The 18849-nt window shown below is 35.8% G+C and overlaps 1 protein-coding gene across 4 annotated transcripts in view; it reads left to right on the top strand.

Moving 5' to 3' along the window:
- LOC134670708 (brain tumor protein) overlaps positions 1-18849 on the top strand; it is a 502486-nt gene that overhangs the window by 345392 nt on the left and 138245 nt on the right. The window lies entirely within an intron of this gene.

The raw sequence follows: 18849 nt of genomic DNA, 5'->3' as shown, positions 1-18849 counted from the left end.
TTATGTTTTAATTTATAATTGTTTATATGTAATTGTTTTCCTCCATGGGTTTCTTGAAAAAATATTATAGAATAATAGAGTCCATCTAAGCTAATTGCACCGACTTGAATATAACGAAGTGAGGTGTCATTAAAAAAGAAAATATCTAAAAAAAATGGACATAAAAGATGACACTTTGTCTTTGCAAATCTTTGTAGTTAGGTTGGTCCGATTCGTCTGTTTTTTTTTTGTTTAACTAGGTACCTTTGATTGTTACCGCACACTTGATGAAATCAATTAGATTAAATTACATTATATGTGACGTTATCTATGAAAAGGGACCTTAGTGTCGATGGCGCTTACGCCATTATTACCGATGCCCCGATATAAATATAGTGCCGGGCGACGCGGTGCGGCGTAAGCGCCTTCGACAATAAGGTCCCTTTTCATAGATAACGTCCCATATTTTGCTGATTGCTTATCTTAAAAAAAATGCGACTATTAGTTTTCATTATTAACCTTTCAATCATTCATATCGTCATCATCATATCGTAAACTCATCACAACACTGGCTCTCATGGCTCTACCTGTGAAAACATACCATACATACATAGGTCATCATCATCATCATCATCATCTCAGCCTATATACGTCCCACTGCTGGGCACAGGCCTCCTCTCGAGTGCGAGAGGGCTTGGGCTATAGTCCCCACGCTAGCCCAATGCGGATTGGGGACTTCACATACACCTTTGAATTTCTTCGCAGATGTATGCAGGTTTCCTCACGATGTTTTCCTTCACCGAAAAGCGACTGGTAAATATCAAATGATATTTCGTACATAAGTTCCGAAAAACTCATTGGTACGAGCCGGGGTTTGAACCCGCGACCTCCGGATTGCAAGTCGCACGCTCTTACCGCTAGGCCACCAGCGCTCTCATACATAGGTACCTGTAGTAAATTATAACTCATAAGAACCCATATGGGAACCAGCATAATTAGATAACACAGTTTTTTCACTGTCATTAACATCCGTCACATTATATTGTAACTACGTAGAAGGCGCATCAAGAACTTTATTTTATGCGGAACGAAAAAACTCAAGTATGCTGAGGAAGCATAGGGGCTCATTGAAACTGAAGAAAAACATAAAAACGTCATTAATTGAACCGACGTGATAAAAGCGAGAATCTCAATACATAATATGTGACGTTCTCTTGCAAAAAAGGACTTTAATGCAGAATCTTTCACATACGATACATTGTAAAACGGCGTATACGCCATTTTGTGTGAACAAGTATTCCCGTTCACAATAGTTCCCGTTGTCAACGACAGATGGCGCTCGTTCAGATAAGCCATGCGGGCACTTCAGTGGAAGATAACTTGTGTGCGTTATGGGGGACTTTAGTGTTTGGGATAAATGCGTGTGTAAAGTTTGAGAAGCACAAAGTTGGAAGTGCGTTTTATAATAAATATAACAGGTGAGTTTTGCTTCTAAGTAGGTAAATAACGACAAGTTTGTAATACTTGTTTTATCAATATTTTCATTGAAAGAGAGGAAGCATATTGTCACTTACGGGGATCCATTCGGATTAGTAATTAAATTATAAGTAAACAAAGCTTTTTGGCGCCACTATTTGCTAAATATGTTTTTTTTTTTAACTTACTCACAGTCCGTCTTAGCTAACTATTCACCGATTTGAACAAAGTGAGATAGGTAGGAATGTATATTTTCGTAGAAAATTGACACAAATGATGGTATTTTTACACTTTTTCATTGCAAATGCCACGCAGAGTTAGCTTGGTAGATCCGATTTTTTCTCTACTACGTTTGATTGTTACCGCCTAGTTGACGAAATCAATAAAATTAATTACCGTAATTTGTAAGTTGCAAAATTCCTATGACCTCATTTATGTCACGTCTAGTGCTTTATAAGTAGTATAAGTAGGTACCTTGATGTCCTGGTATACCAGGACATCAGGATCTTAGGAGTGAAAAGTTGGAGAAGGAAGGCCACAAACAGATCGGACTGGAGAGACTTGCTTGACCAGGCTAAGGCCCACCCGCGGCTGTAATGCCTCAGATGATGATGATGAAGTAGGTACCTTATCTACATAGTTCTGTCTAACCTTTTGTACAGTAAGTTAAAATAAAATTAGGGCGTTCGGCTTGAAGAATACAGTAACTTAAGTTTTAAATTTAATCTTATAATAATTTACTGATTGTATTGTATTTTAAATTGAATAGTTTTAATTACAATATTCAAAGTCTTGAATCGCATCTTCTATAAAATTTTATATTTTATAACAACCTAGACGAGGTTATTAGAAAACATTGTTTTCACTGAAACATAAAAAACCTCAACTTTTTATACAATACTATATCTAGTCTTGTTGTATTAACTACAAAAATAACCACTAACCATTAGCTGGGTCAGTGCGCAATTTAACTATGTATCGATATTGTTCACTGTTTTGCGTATGATTTTTCTTATCACTAGGACAGACGGTATTGCTTATACCGCTACATTTTATGTTCTGCAATGTTATCTACAAAGGAAATTACTGTTACAGAATTACTCAACAAAACAATGAACCGCCTTTTTTAAAAGATAATTACTATTTGGAACGTAGACTTAAATACAGACAATTAAGGGAGATATCACGAAACAGTTTCTTCTCACGTGATCATACCAAGAAAACTTACATAAATATTGATATAAAACGTTAACAACTAGTTTAAGAGTAGGGTTTCTGCTCGAGAATTCCCGAGGCGAGAAATATCGAGAATTTTGTCCTAAGTTGAGACGAGAAAAAAATATTAAATGCCTCGAGAACTCGAGAAATAAATCTATTGTGATAAGTGAAAAAAAAACACGCGTATACCACGTGACGTGTCTATAATGTATTTCTTTATGTAGTTAAATAAATATGAACAATGTTTTTTTTTACAATTTCAGGTAGGAACCAACTTAAAACATTTATTACCAACCAAATAAACCCTAAAAACTACCTTGATCCGTCCCCTATCGTTCTAGCTATCGATTTTCATGTTTTGAAACTTTTGAACTATCGTGATTGATGACATTCATGTAGTGTCTTTTTATTGAAAAACGCTTTAATGATGTATAACCAATTATAGGACCATGTAATAAGTGTAATAACAAATATTACAAAACTAAATTACTATTGATAAATCAAATCATCCCGATATATTCCTATTAGCAAAATATTACAATTTTAGCAGCATTATTGTTACGTTGAGTACTTGAGTAAGTACGAGTAATTAATATTACATAGTAAAACTTCTATAAGTTTTGTCACATCGAGTTAAATTTATTGACTTGAATATTGCTGGCTAATAAAATACCATAGTTATTGTGGTTTGTTTACATTTTGTTGAATACCTAAGATAAGATAAGATAATAATTTAAGATAAGATAATAATTTATTTCATTTCAATCTTAGTTGGTAAATACATAGTGGTCGAGTCCTCCTATTAGGTATAAAGTACCTGTATCAGGAGACCTCGCTCTTCCAGATTACATTTTTAAAAATCTATCCTAAGAGAAGTTATTTCGATATTTCAAGATTTGAATATACATCACGTGAAAACAGAAAAGGCGTTTGCCAACGACCATTTTAACATGGACACTTCATTATGCATTTCGCTGAATATTTATCACCTGTTTAATATTAAGAGCAAGAGGGTTGAGAGGTCTAGCTTTATTGGGCATTTGATTCGTTACGACCTGGCAAGACTGCATGTTTCCACTAAGACCTTACACTGTCGTAATAGAGTCTAATTTCCAAGAAATCCAGAAATCGCTGGACGCGCGGTTTGTAGGAAATGCCAGAAATGCTTCTAAGCATAGCTAGCGTTCCATTAAGGAATACAAAATTAGAGTTGAAATGATGTAATAAAACATTGCTGGCGTTAGTGCGCATTGTTTGGCTCCTAGGTCAATAAATACATCAATAAATACTATGGGTACCTATATCTTACACAGTAACTTTAGTAAGACTTGAGTTGAGCTACAGGACCATCTAGAGCTATAGGACCATCATATAGATACTTAGAAAACGTTCATAACATTGCATCAAATATCAAAATGCAATTACCAGAACCCAAGACCACTATAAAAATAAACTACCAACTTTTAGTCAAGTTAAGGTGACGTTCGGATTCCGACCGCAGCTTACTGCGGCAGTATTGCAGGGTGACATTACTGCCGACTGCATTATTGCCGCAAATGTCAAAAATCCGGGCAACGACATCATTTCGGCAGTATTTTCGCGCTGAATTACTGCTGAAGTCGACTGCATTCAAAGTAAATATGTAGGTTGAATTCGATACTAACCCAATAACATTTGTAGGATTTCTCTAGCATTGTAACATTTATTATTGAATAATACATATGTACTCGGAGAAAGAAGCGCCATTACGTAAAATCGTTATATTTAATGATAGTGCCTATAGAAAAAATCTAGATCTAGCAATAAAACTGACAATAGAACTAGTCGGAGTAGAATAATAAATGAACAGCGTCGGGTATTCTAACAGTTAACTAATGACGTGCTTAATATAATTTCCAATAACTTGGTTTTAATGTGGAACATTTCTCTCCGCCCGTTGAGGTCCCTCGGCTTCATTTCACGGAACAGAATGTCAATTACACAAATATATCGTTCCATTAGGAGCGGAACCCATATTTACATAATCCATTGAATTTTAACGTCCTAAACCCTGAACCGACCAAGGTTAATTCGGTCTTTCCTACCAGACGTGACTCTAATGCTAACGCATTAAGGGGTAAAGTAGTTTAATTTTAATCTCGCCGGCAGCAAACATCTTTGTACACACACGAGGATACAAGTGGTTATGAAGCCCTAACGAGTAGGTAGTGCACATGTGCGAGCATAGGGGCGCCCTCTAGTTCAAACAATACCTTCATTATTACATAACATTAAATAGGACATGCGACCTTATCTCTCCGGCAATAAGTCTGAAACTTGTTCAATTTAATCCTGGAACAAAGGCGAGTTTAACAAAGAAAATCAACAGATGTCTCTGCGATAAAGTTGAGGCGAACGAAGCGTATTCATTATGAAAATAAAGGGACAAGTTGGTGAGTTTGTTTGACGTGATAATTTCGTCGGGACATGGAGGATTAACAAACAGATTAAAACCGGGCAAGTGCGAGTCTGACTCGCGCACGAAGGGTTCCGTACCATAAAGCAAAAAAAAAAACAAAAAGAGCAAAAAAAAAACGGTCACCCATCCAAGTACTGACCCCTCCCGACGTTGCTTAACTTTGGTCAAAAAACACGTTTGTTGTATGGGAGCCCCATTTAAATCTTTATTTTATTCTGTTTTTAGTATTTGTTGTTATAGCGGCAACAGAAATACATCATCTGTGAAAATTTCAGTCTAGTTCAGTCTAGCTATCACGGTTCGTGAGATACAGCCTGGTGACAGACGGACGGACGGACGGACGGACGGACGGACGGACAGCGAAGTCTTAGTAATAGGGTCCCGTTTTACCCTTTGGGTACGGAACCCTAATAAAAACAAATGGAAAGGCTGTGATAATTAACCGTCTTCACATTTCCATATGATGATTAGAATTAAAACGTACAAAACTTTCGGTTCAAAATAAGGGCGATACCTAATCGCATATTGATTGACTGAATATAAGTTGCTTGAAAACAGCTAGTTAGAAGCACAGCCAACAACACCAAGAAGGATAGTCATATAAAGAATCTGGGAAAGTACCCAAGATACCGGACAGTGTCTTAGAAAAATGTTAATTGTAAACCCTATATGTACATATACATACATAATATACATACTACATACTTAAAAGTCCTCTGTCTTCTCTTTGGCAGCCTAATACGACAGGAAGACGGGACGGTAAGTTTTTCTTTACTTGATCCATCTAAAAACAGCAACACTCCTAACTGTACATCGATGGACCTTATTACAAAGGCATAAAGTCCACCGATCTACAGTGTGGGCGATGGTACGCTCTCCTTGTAAAATATTGGTGAAACTAAAAGTGACGTCGTGAAGCGACACGACTGATTTGATTTCCCGGAATCCTCAACTTAGAGTAACAACCGAAATGAAACCTTTTTCCGGATCAATGGAGTATCACTAAATACACTCATATGGGATACAATTTCATGAGTACCACATGTGAGATTAATATTCGTATTCTGTATTTTTATTTATACATATAAAATGCTGAAGGTGATATTTTGTTTAATAACTTACGTAAATAAATTATTTAGGACTCCTAGGCTATTTATTCTGACTAAAATTATGTTTCTTTATTGTTTTTATTATTTGCAAGGCAACAAATCATCTTTGACATTGTATACAAGAATGTCTTACAATATCCACGTTGTATATCATTATTACCTCACAATATCTATATTATATAAAGCCGTTTCTACATTAAGCCCATAGGATATTGAGAATTGTATTTGTTGAAAGCTTGACTCATTTACAAAGAAAAATGCAAAATGTTGGATCTTCTACAGACGAGGAGTGTCTTTTCAAAAAGGGTGTATTTTATATAGGTTCTCATTGAGGTACGGTTAACACATAATAATTATGTAGTAGTAATATGGTTTTCATTGAGATATAAGCCCTTTTGAAAAAAACACTCGTATATTAAGTACTGCATATACAAAGTATGGGCTAAAAGCTCTAGTCATCAAAGGAAAGTTTCCCCTTTAATTCTTGACAAGCCAATTATATTTATAGCTGACTGCCTCCGAATATCCGACGACGTGTTCTAAGTGACTTCCTAAGTTAAATGACGAGTCTTTTGCGATGTCTCCTCATGCGAGAGCGATGGCAAAATTGGGATTGTTGGGATCCTTTGCATGTCCCTTAACTGAACAAGTATCTTACCCTAGAGCCTGAAGTGGATTTCCCGAATAACTTCTTTGTTATCTATAAATATTTTTGATAAAAAGCATCAAAATCTAGACAGTTAGAAATGTTATTTATCAATTTAATGGGCGGAGAGGCGGAGTAAACAAGAGGCCTATACTCAGCAGAGGGAGCATTGGATATACGCTGAATTTTGAAATTGAAAAAAAATTGACAAATTTATTATTTCTTCACTGCGGCCAATTTATAGTTGCGAGGTTATTTCTGATGTTATACAACTTCGTCATCTAATTTTGAAGTAACTTTCTTAAGAGCCATTCAAGATAAAGTACTGTTACAAACAAACAAATATATTTTCTTTCTGTCCAGAATTTCACGTCAAAATCTTTCCCAATGTTCCACGTTTCTATTTGCCGAATGTAAGGACACCTATAGCAACATCCTGCCATAAAAAGTAATTACAGCCCTTTTCCTCCGTTATCCTGAGTGCTTTCTTCTGAAAGGTTTTCCATTTCTTCTTTTCAATTGTTAACGTGTGGTTACACATTGATTCACAGTATTCGGGCCTCGAGAACCTTCGGAAATTGCCTCTTTATTGGTATTCGTCTTTGTAGAATAATGGGGCAAAAATTTTGGGAAAATGCGTTCGGAGCCTGATGGCGTCAATTCCCCTAAAGATTTCCAGTGATACGAAGTGTTTTTTTTTTTGTATTTATTAATGTTTGTAACGTCCTGTACGTTTATAATTCTGGTTTCAACAACTATTTCAATCCTATATGTATAAAGCAATCTTAAACTTTGACATTAATTTAGTTCTGTCAACATAATGGTAATGGGATTGAAACTGTTAAGACGTGCGTACCGTATTTGAGTGTATTAGCAAGTTGTGATTAATTAACATATCGTCTTTAACTAACGGAAATTAATGAATATCATTATAGTCGCGTTCGTTGCTCACGAAGGATGCAGCTATTTTTAATTTTTTACGTTTTTGTTTTTGAAAATTTGCTTGATTGATATAAAAAGGTGCCAGCTTTGGAAAGAATCAAGCAATATTTGAATTGAAATTCCTGATAAGAACTCCAAAAAATTCTAAAGATAACACACTATCTGAAAATACTGACTAAAGACTTTAATGATCCGAAAATTCTGGAAAATGTAGGTAGCCAACATTAAAATACCTTTGGCTATAACGTCTCGTCAACTCCTCTAAGAAGCTATAAACCAAGAAGCACTTAGCTGATCCCTAGTTGTCCCAATCTCCAGTTGTCGGGACTGTAAGCGGACCAACGTTTGCGACATTAATCCCTTTAGAAACCGGCCAACACTTTGCACAGAACTCTGGCCAATCAGAAGTAAACTCTTGTCTTGGGACCAACAACATAGCACTAATGAAACAAGAACTTTGCTTGCCAAATTGAAATACAAATACTTGGGGACGGCTGGCCGTGATTATGTTTTCTACCTGTCTTGTTTTAACGTAACGGTTCAGAGTGGGATAGTGGCCCCTCAGTGTACAAACAAATTAATTGTTGGATACTTCATTATAAACTTTCCTTGTGGTTATGGATACGCTGCGTAAACAAGCCATAGATAAACATCTGTTTCGTTTACCTTTTTTTCAAGTTCATCCGGACTTTGAATTTTATTGTGCTCAATCGACTCAAACTAAATATTTCGTTCTACAACGACAAAAACAGTGTATTCTGCTCTTTTCATGCATATAAACTGCGCACACGAATACAATTCGCCCGTTTCATTCCAAATTAATTACCTAACATTATGTTCAGCGTGTTCTTTAATTAATAATTTATTCGATTCCACCCGAGCTCGGTAATTAAGGTATCGTTTTGCATTTAATTCGTTCTCCCACCTCCATTGTTTTGAACGTGTTTTTCAATCTAGCAGTTCCGGATAAACAATTCCCGACGTGATTCAGACCTGCAAGCCTATTATGGATCGCTTTATCCACATTTATTCACGTGATAAAACAACTGTCACTTTTTAACTCTGCGGGGTAGAAAGGGACGGACACCGTTTTATCACGCTGTCACGTTGACAAATACGATCATCATATCCCTACAGTACTTGCAAAGAAACATTTTAATTTTTCGTGGTTGCTCTGTTATCTGTATAGAGCTTGCGTTTAGAAAATCAAAAGTTACAGTACTTTCTCCTAAATGTCATATCTAGCTCAAACACAAGCTAATTAGTTTTAGGCTTAAAATTTATTTAAAATATATACACTAACGAGTTATGAGATAAGTTGAGCCTCGGTATTGTATGAAATAGCCAGTAATAAAAGTTTTAAAACAGATCTTCCATAAAGCTCCAAGATCTAATTTCTTTAAAATAAATTCCTCTCCTTCTGGGTATCTCGAAAACATTTTTCTTGAGTTGAGCCTTTTCAGTCCTTAAGTCACTCGAGCGGCATTTTCTTAAAACTTAGCGACCTCTTACAAATCTCTGCTAAATTAAATTTTATCTCTTTCTATAAGAAACAGAAATGTCAAATTGACAGATAGGGAGAAACGATTATCAATGGTTTGTTAAATTTGACAAACGTTTATGATTAACTCCACTAGTTTCCATTTTCAAGCACAAAGTATGCTTAAGTAAGGAGGAGTGCGAGTCGAAAGATATCCCTCGTCTTCGACACACAGCTAACACTTGTCAAGTTTGTGCTGTGATAATTCGTTATAGTCTGTATCTTTAGGTATTTCAATAAAAGTAAACAAAATCTACCCTGAAATGGGTCCTTCAGCCAGTTGATAGTTGAAAACATTACATGATCATTGATCAAATAATGTAGGTTATAGTCCAGGCGGTTTTGTATTCGCTTGGTTAACCAACAAATGTTATACCATACATCGTTATCGCGGGAGCAAATATAAATTTATTAAAGAAGTGGTAAAACAGACTGCCCGTTTAGTAAAAACAGACCTTTCTGCCTACACATTATAAGCCTCCAAGAAGTTCATCATACATAGCACGAAGTTTTTGTTGCATAATGTTCATAAATCTTGCTTTACACTCTGTTAGTAAATAATGACCCGGAATCGACATATCAAATAAATATTCATGATTTATTTTGTACAACATTATTTAATTTTTGTTGATCTTAAGTGATTTTCGTAATATACGACATAAATTTTCTCTATGTTTTCTACTCTTAATCTGCGGCGTCGTGCAGTAAATATCCATTTTAATTGGCTAAATGATCTTTCGACTGCTACTGTTGTAATGGGTGCGTTTTTAAAACGACGGAAGTAATTAAATGTAGAACGATATATCGTTGAATCTAGTACTATCTCCTTCTCCGATATCAGTTCACACATTTTTTTCATAACTTCATATCCGGCATTTTTCTGCAAAACCACTTTGAACTTTTTTAAATCTGTTTTCCATCTTTATTCAAAATTAATTTGGATATATGTTTGTATGTATTTTGTACTATGGTCAAACTTTCACTAAGAGATAGATTTTGGCACTGCAGTTTATTTATAGCATCTGGTATTACTTGCAGATACTTTGCTATGAAATTTACATCTTTTCGAACTTTTGCACTGAGTAAAGATTTTTTTGCTTTGACGATGCACTGTGCGTCTGAATTACGAAATGTGTCTATAACGCTTTTTATTTCATCAAAATACTTGTTGTAGTAAGTGGTAGCCTCGATCCATGTTCCCCAGCGAATAATTGTTGGGTTTGGAGGCAAAGGAATTCCATTAAACATTTCTCTTAATGCTTTTACTCTTTTCGGAGATTTGCGAAATACTTTCTTTACATTTGAAATTAATAGGTTAACTTCTGGAAAAAGAACACGAACTTGATCGGCAACTCTGTTAAGAGCATGGGCTAAACATGTAACATGGACAATGTTCGGAAAAAGTGTTTTCAAATTTCTGCCAGCTTTCAACATATACCCCACACCATCAGTCAATAACAACAACACCTTGTCATGCTTATTGTGACCAGGGCCCCACAAATCATCCAGGGCATTTTTTACAGTATTAGTTATACTGATATTGTTCGTTTCATTTAAACATTTGCTTGACAGCACGTGTGGAGTTCCAACATCATCTTCAAGCATAGCACCTACTATAACGTTAGCGATTTGACGACCTATAGCATCTGTGGTTTCATCAACACTTACATATATATACGCGTCTTTTAATTCGTCTCTAATTATATCCATCTCTTTGTCGTATAATTCATTCACGCAAGTCTGCCTCAGCAAACATTCTGAAGGGACCTGAACAGTTTTTTCAAATTTTCCAGATACACAATCTTCAATGAAATTTTTAAATACAGGGTTCTCTATTTGAGACCACGGTATGTTACAGCTTACTAGAAATTTTGTCAGGTCCAACTTAAAATCTTTTTTGAGAGAAGTGTGTCTTTCAGAGTTAAAATGACGTTTCACGGAAGATTTAGTTTTACAAAAACTAATATTGCACTTCGAGCAAAATAGATTTGTATCGCGAGCCTCTAGCTCAGGATAATCCTGTATAAACAACCCCACAAATTCATCACATGTTATTTTCCTTCGAGGCATTTTAAAGGCAACTTCTATTTGATTATGTTGTTACAAATAAAGATCAGTCAAGATTGACAAATGTCTAAATTGACTGATAAGGTTGCGTACCTAATAGGTAATCTTTTTAAGTACCAATCAAGTCAAGTATGGAGGTAAGATAGCATTGATATTCAATAAAATAATTATACATTTTAAGGTCGTAGGTATAAACGTTTCTCTATACGAATGTCATTTCTGTTTTTGACTGTTTTTTATAATCTTTCAGTATTGTCAAATCGTATTTGCTCCCGCGTTAACGATGTATGGTTATAACTACCCGAAAGCGTACAAATTATTTTAATTTTTATTTAAATACCTAAAGATATAGAGTATAGGTATCTCCTTTTCCATTTTTCCCAAGCTCTTTCAATCCATGGAGAAGTAGAAAGACTAAATTAATTTGGCGGTATGACTCACATAAATTACTCTTGTGTCCGACATCATTTCTACAGCCTAATAGGTGTCCATTTTCAAGTCAAGAACGCTGAGAGGTAGGAAGTCTAAAGATCTATATCCCTCGTTCTCGAGAGACATCTAACACTTGTCGAGTCGAGCAGTTTGTGCTGTGATAATTCGTTAGGAGAGTGTTGACGGTCCGAGTTAGTGGAGTTAGCCCCGCCTGGCTCGTTTGCTTTATGTAACTTTGTTAGGGCGTTTGGAGTAAAAAGTTACTGCTAACTTTGAGTTCATATTTTGTGGTCTTCAGAGTTATAGACCGCGTAAATTTAAAGCTTTCTTGTAATTCTATTTATTATGAAGCTTTAATAATTGTTAATGTCCGCAATGCGGGCTTCTTCAAATGAAACTTAATATTAATTGGCCTTATAAACGCACAACGAGTATTAATTTTAATCGTTTGTCTTAATCTGTCATTTTGACGTACGTATTTGTAAGAAACATAATTTATGTAATGAGGCTTGTAAACTTTACTGTGTTTTCTGAAGATAAATAATATTCTATATGCTCGTGTCTGAGACCAAGTAATTTATAGGGAAGTTTCGTCCGCTTAAAATGAATTATTTCACACCGTGCACGAAATAAAGCTCCAGAAAATTATAAGAAAAACATAGATAGCAGTTAGTTTTAAACATAATTTATATTTAATAAATCCGATAGAAATATAAAAAGTAGGTGAGTTGACCGTGACGTTACTATACTCGTTTTCATATGAATTCCATATTAGCAAATCGTTTTGACAGTTCTATAAAAGAAGCTGATTTGACTAGTAGGAAAGTAGCCTATTCTAATCTCGTCATAATTGAAGGAGTACCTACTATTATCAAACTGCACAACGGGACTTAATCGCGTATTTAAGTTTTAAGATTTACCTCCGACGTTTCGAGGACGGCGTTGTCCCCGTGGTCTCGGAGAAGACTGGCTCAAGTTGACATCAACATCTTCTAGTCGCGCGAGTTTTTCGAACTACCCGCACTTGGTCTTGTTTATCATTATGTTTAATAATCGTGAAAGTTTAAATCAGTACCTACTATTGTTTGAAAATACGGATACAACAACTTGAAATCGTTTTACGTAAAATAAATCCCATATCACTATTACATCATTTTATTCCATAATCCAACGCCATTCATTAATTAAGTACGAGCTCCCAGCGTTATCCATTCATTTAAAAATAACCCGAATAAGCCATCCCACACACCTGCATTACGCAACCGGGATCAACGGCTGGACGTCACGTGTCGCCCGGACCGGCTATAACTTCATTCATAAATTTGACTGTCATCGTTTTCAGATTAACGAATACATTTTTTTCTGGTGCGTAAAGGATTTGTTGACATAATTGCACGGGAGATGTCGCTGTTGTGACCAAAGTGATTACTATATCGAGCTATCGTTTGTGACACGTTCAGTTCATTTAAGGCTGCATTAATATGTATAATAAGTCAGCAGCAGAAGTAGCTAAGCGAGCGAGGCGTTCATAATAATCTGAACAAATCATTGTTGACAAAACAATAACCGCATGTGCAGATGATTTTGGTATTTTGGTATATAAATTATCATTACGTATACACAAAAATCTCTAGAACACATAATATGATGTTATTTTAAAGGCACATTACATTCTCGACGCTCGAACAAATAATCGATCTTTGGCGCGTCAGCATTAGAGCAAAATCTTATACCAGCTTATCCTGCATCCATCAAAGACTTTATTCCATCTACAGATGAGCCATTTTTGCTTGATTTACATCATAAACATCTTGGTAAATTATGATGTAACAGTTCAACCAGGTTACCAGCACATTGCCAAGGACCTTATGTACGTTAGATAAAGGTTATATTAGCTTGATTCAAGTCAACGATAACTTGGTTGCAGTACAAAGGCTTTACGGAAGCGTAGCGTGCGTGTAACGGATCACTGGCTGCTTTGATCTAACAAGTGTCAAACACTTGCGATTGCATATTGATTGTATTGGAATGACATTAGGGTTTCGTTTCACTTAAGGATTATGTAGAAATGGGGCTTAATCGCCTGAAATTACGTTTATTATTTGGCCTGACGTTTCGAACGTGACGTTACGATTATCGTGGTCACTGGCAAACTATACTATAGTATGAGGTGTAGATCTCACGCAAATAGTAGGTTAAAACTGAGTAAATGTATGGCTCTACTATTTATAAAATTCCAAAAACTGAATCGACATTTAAAATGAAACTAGTTTAACATTGAACCTGCTCACAAAATTTCACTAGAATCGCTTAAGAATTCCTGCGACCCGCAGAGGAGAACATCCGGACAAAAGATTCGGCTATTTTTGAAGTGAAAACTTCTTTAGCGGCGCTGGGCACTTTTTGAGGTGTGGAAAAATGATAAACTCGAGACAGCGTAACGCGATCACGTGACCGTAACGTTTAGGATGGCATTTAAATAAATAAAGAAAAACTCAATGACATTACATGAAAAAGGTTCTAATCTTGTATTGGTTGAAATACGAGGATCTCACAGTTACATTCTAACTTTATATCACTCAAATATAATTCAATAAAGCTACATCTTGATGAAATCTCTAATAAAAGTGAACTCTAGTACTGGTGAATAAAACTCAAAATATCATGACCAAATATATTTAGATGCGAGGTCTGCAAGGTAACTTTACAATTACTATTCGAATTTTAAACAATTAACGCTACAAATTTGAACTTCGAATTTTAAACAAGCTCACTGACCAGCAATTTCAGAACTAAAGTTTTTCAATAGAAAGGTGGATGGGTCAATTATATAATTACTTACACATAGTGCTGCAGACATTTTTCACTTCAGTCGGCACTCCCGGAGTGCAACCCGTTGTTTTTTGCCCAAGCTCAATCGGAGACCTTCGCTAGCGCTCGTTCAATTATTAGTCTGCCTGTGAACACGACATACCGTCACGTTCGAAACATTATTTTCAAAAAATAATGTCTCTGTTACTACACAACTTAGGAGTTTGATCTTTTGTGTTATCGATAGCTTATTTATTGTAGATTACTTATACATATATGCATAACTCCATACCCGCCATAGGTTTGACCATGGGACGTCACAATTTACTTTGACAATCCGCCTCTATTTCATATTCTCTTTGGTAGTATTAAGGCCACCTTTAGTAACCTATTATCTCTTATGTAGGATTATATTGGAGGATTAGGGCAACACTAAAGCTCAGACTCTCCTAGGTTTGTCTAGACTAGACACAAGACTGACAAGTGGGCTTAGTCAAAGTCTAATTGAACTCTAGTATTTAATGAAATTTGAAGCCCTCTTGAATTAATCTGTAAATTACAATGGATATACAGTCAGGACGCTGGCGGGGAAGAGGAAAACCCAGACGCACCTTTTGAAGCAAGTGAAAGAAAAAGTACGGGTCGTGTCGTGACAAAAAGTCAAAGAGCTGGCGCAAGATAGGGAAAGCTGGAAGATAATCCACCGACAAGAGAATAACTCTTAAGTTAATGATGATACAGTCAGCAAAACATACTTGATTGAGACCATGGAAAAAGACCGTACCGTAGTGTTATGGGTAATGCTGTTTTTTGTTATCACTGATCAAACTCTGAGGGGTGTATATGTAGGTCATACTGAACAACTTTTACTATGGGGCCAACCACGAAATCGCGAAAAATAATCCTGCCGTCTCATACATTTCGGTGAATCAGAGTCAATGTTATAGAACAGCTGATTCTTTTTCGCAATTTCGGGATTGGCCCCATTGTAAAAGTTGTTCAGTATGACCACATATCCACCCCTCAGAGTCTGGTCAGTGACAACAGAAGCACCCTGTATAATCTTTGCACCAGTATTACGCTTAGTTAGCAGGTCTCCAAAACGTTGCATAAGCTATATAAATTTTAACCGAATTTCCTCCCTTTGATGTGAATTTATCAAGTAATTGATACGGCGAGTATCCGGATTTCCAAGTAAATGTGGAAGTTTGGATCCCCTTAATTTGGTTGAACGTAATTTCGCCGCTTTTGTATGATTTTGTGTATAAACATAATGGTATTAGAAGCTCTTTGAAGTTAACTTTGGGTAAGTGATTGAGAGTTATTTATGTTTAGTACTTATTTTCAATGGATAAGTTTCTTCATAGCTCGTTTGTAAGTTAGATTACATACGCCACGGTTTTCAATTTCTGTTTATATATGTGACGATCCACGGCAAAAGGCACCTTATGGCGGCTGGCGCTTACGTCGCATAGCGCAGCGATAATATTTGAGCGGCGTTAATAATAGCTTAAGCGCCAACCGCCATAAGGTACCTTTACCCGTGGAACGTCACATATATTTTCAGTATAATACCATTATATACCTAAAACGTTATTTATAAAAGAGAATGAGCTTACCGCTTGCAAGTGTACGAGAAATTGATATGGTTTTTAGCATAATTTATGAGTCACACGATTCACGAATCTAGCTGCCGCCATACAGTCTCCATCAGATATATCGGAGCGGCCGAGGTGTTCAAAAATATCTGAACATCGTCATCATATCGTCATTTTGGCATCTATTGTCAAGGCTTTAGACTGTAAAGTCAAAAGCCTTGACAATATATGCCAAAATGTAGTCTACAATCGCCATCAGATATATAGGAGCGGCCAAGGTGCTCACAAAACACTGAACACGTCTCTATTGTCAAGACGTTAAAGTGCGTATTCGGATATTTATGAGCACCTTGGCTGCTGATTTACGACTGTACAATAAAGATTGAATAACAATTAACCTGACAAACAACAAAAACCATAAAACCCAAATTCAACAATAGACCGTTAACTCACCTAACATTTTAATTCCTAACTTAATTAACAAATTAAATCGCCCAATACATTTGGTGTTAATGTATTTGTAGGCATTTGGTTAATGGAATCGTTCGAATTTCAAAATAGCTGATGCCGTCTCTGTTCTGCGTTATTACGGTAGTAGGTGAGAAAGGGAGGGATTTAGTGCGTCGGTTTAGAAATGATGGCGTGGGTGATAATGAAGTTCAAACGACGCCGATAGCGCGACCTTCCTTCGTTGTATTCCCATCGCACCTAGCCTCAATATTAGTACAAATTACGATTAGGCAGAATTGTGTAGCCAATACATTCTGAATTTTATGGGGTAATCTTTAAAATACTCTGTATCTTTAGGCACTTAAATAAAAGTAAAAAGTATTGTATACAATAGTGATGTAATCAAGCTTTTCAATCTGGTACCTCACTTAGGCAACTCAGCAAGCTTCGTTGCCTAAACACGGTACTTGACTGAAAAGCTCTCTATTACATCACGAATGTATATAATACTATTGTTTAACTTTGCATTATTATTTAAAAATGACGAACCCTTTTGATATTATCATTGGTTTGTTTTGGACGAAGCATGTTGCTGATTTGCATTTGTGACCCATTCATGATTAACTATTTATACTGGCTTTTCTAATGTCAGTACTTAGCTATGGGAATATCAGCTAGTCTTTTATTTTATGGAGTTTATTTCCGAACGTCTGGTGAATTTGAATAATTTAACGCTGTTAATGTTAAATGATTCGTAGATTGGATTTTAACAAATTGGTATTACGAGTTTAACGCTTTTTTTATACCGCGATTTATATTAGGGCATTTATAAATGACATGAACTTGATTTTAGTGTATGTAACCTGTTTTTTCAAGTTGTGCCAAGGAAAAAATTGTGAAAGATTTATTTACTGACGATAGGCTACTTATAAGTTACTACGCCGTCAAAAACTTATCTTGTATAAAATGAATTGTATTATTTTATAAAATGTCACGATTGGCGTCTAGGTTGCCGGGCACCATACATTTTTGGGGCATGAATGTTTGTAAACATACAGAAACTATGTCAACATAACCACAAATATAAGTACATAAGTACAAGTTTTCTATTTGACCCAATGGTTGACTGGTAGAGAATGCCTTAAGGTATTATGTCCGCCATTTATATTTTTGATCGTGCAATAAAGTTTAAATACTTGAATAAATCAATAACCTAACCTAACAATAACCTAAATACCAAAGCTTTTACTCCTAATGCTGTAACGAGACAAGAATCCAATAAAGATTTAACAAACTTATCTATACCGCTGTCCAAATAAATAACTATCATTTCTACACACAGTCTCTTGTTTAGCTTAGATAGTGTCGCCGTTTTCAACGGAAAACTTAACTTTGTTAGGTTTAAAGACAGCGATCCTTAGCTGCTATTCCAAAGCGCTGACGAGTCGAGAGCTCAAAGTACCAGTATATTTACTCTTTTCGGTCGCGAATAGTTTATATGGATGTCGAGGTCGTATTTACGCTGGTTTTCAATACCTTTTGGTTCAAATGCGCTCTGTAGGCAATTAGAATACTAGGCCTTCTCCGATCACGTCGGTCGGTTGCTACCTGAGTTTTTTCGGCCCAAGGCCGAGACGGTTGGTAATAGTCCCAACGGACGTGTCCTGTGTTCTGTTATTGAATAGCATAACGCTTATTTTTCTGTTTTTTGTCGGTCGGTAGTAGCCGTTAATGCAGATTTTAAGGCCTGGGTCATTGTATATGTGTAGGTACTTACAATTCGGTTAGTGATTATACTTACAATACAACTCCAATCGGTAAGATTTCTACAAAGGGGTGTAATGTATGAAGTAACACTTCACCACTACGCACTACTCGAAGTGCATAATAGAATAGATAGGTTGTCTATGGTTATTTTTATTGGTCTTTTGTATACTTCTGTCAAATTTTGCCTGTTCAAAATATGAACTTAAATCTTAATGTTGGCATGCTTAAGTAAGGATGTAAGGATACATTGTTCAGTTCTTAAGTATACTAAAGGATAATAATTCGTTCTACGTTTCGACTTGTGGGATCTCTTCTTTTCAAAAAAAAAATTTCACGGGTTGATCTCATGTTTTAAG

Source organism: Cydia fagiglandana, chromosome 14 (genome assembly GCF_963556715.1).
Source record: "Cydia fagiglandana chromosome 14, ilCydFagi1.1, whole genome shotgun sequence".
Taxonomy (NCBI): Eukaryota; Metazoa; Arthropoda; class Insecta; order Lepidoptera; family Tortricidae; genus Cydia; species Cydia fagiglandana.
This window is presented reverse-complemented; position numbering and strand designations above follow the sequence as displayed.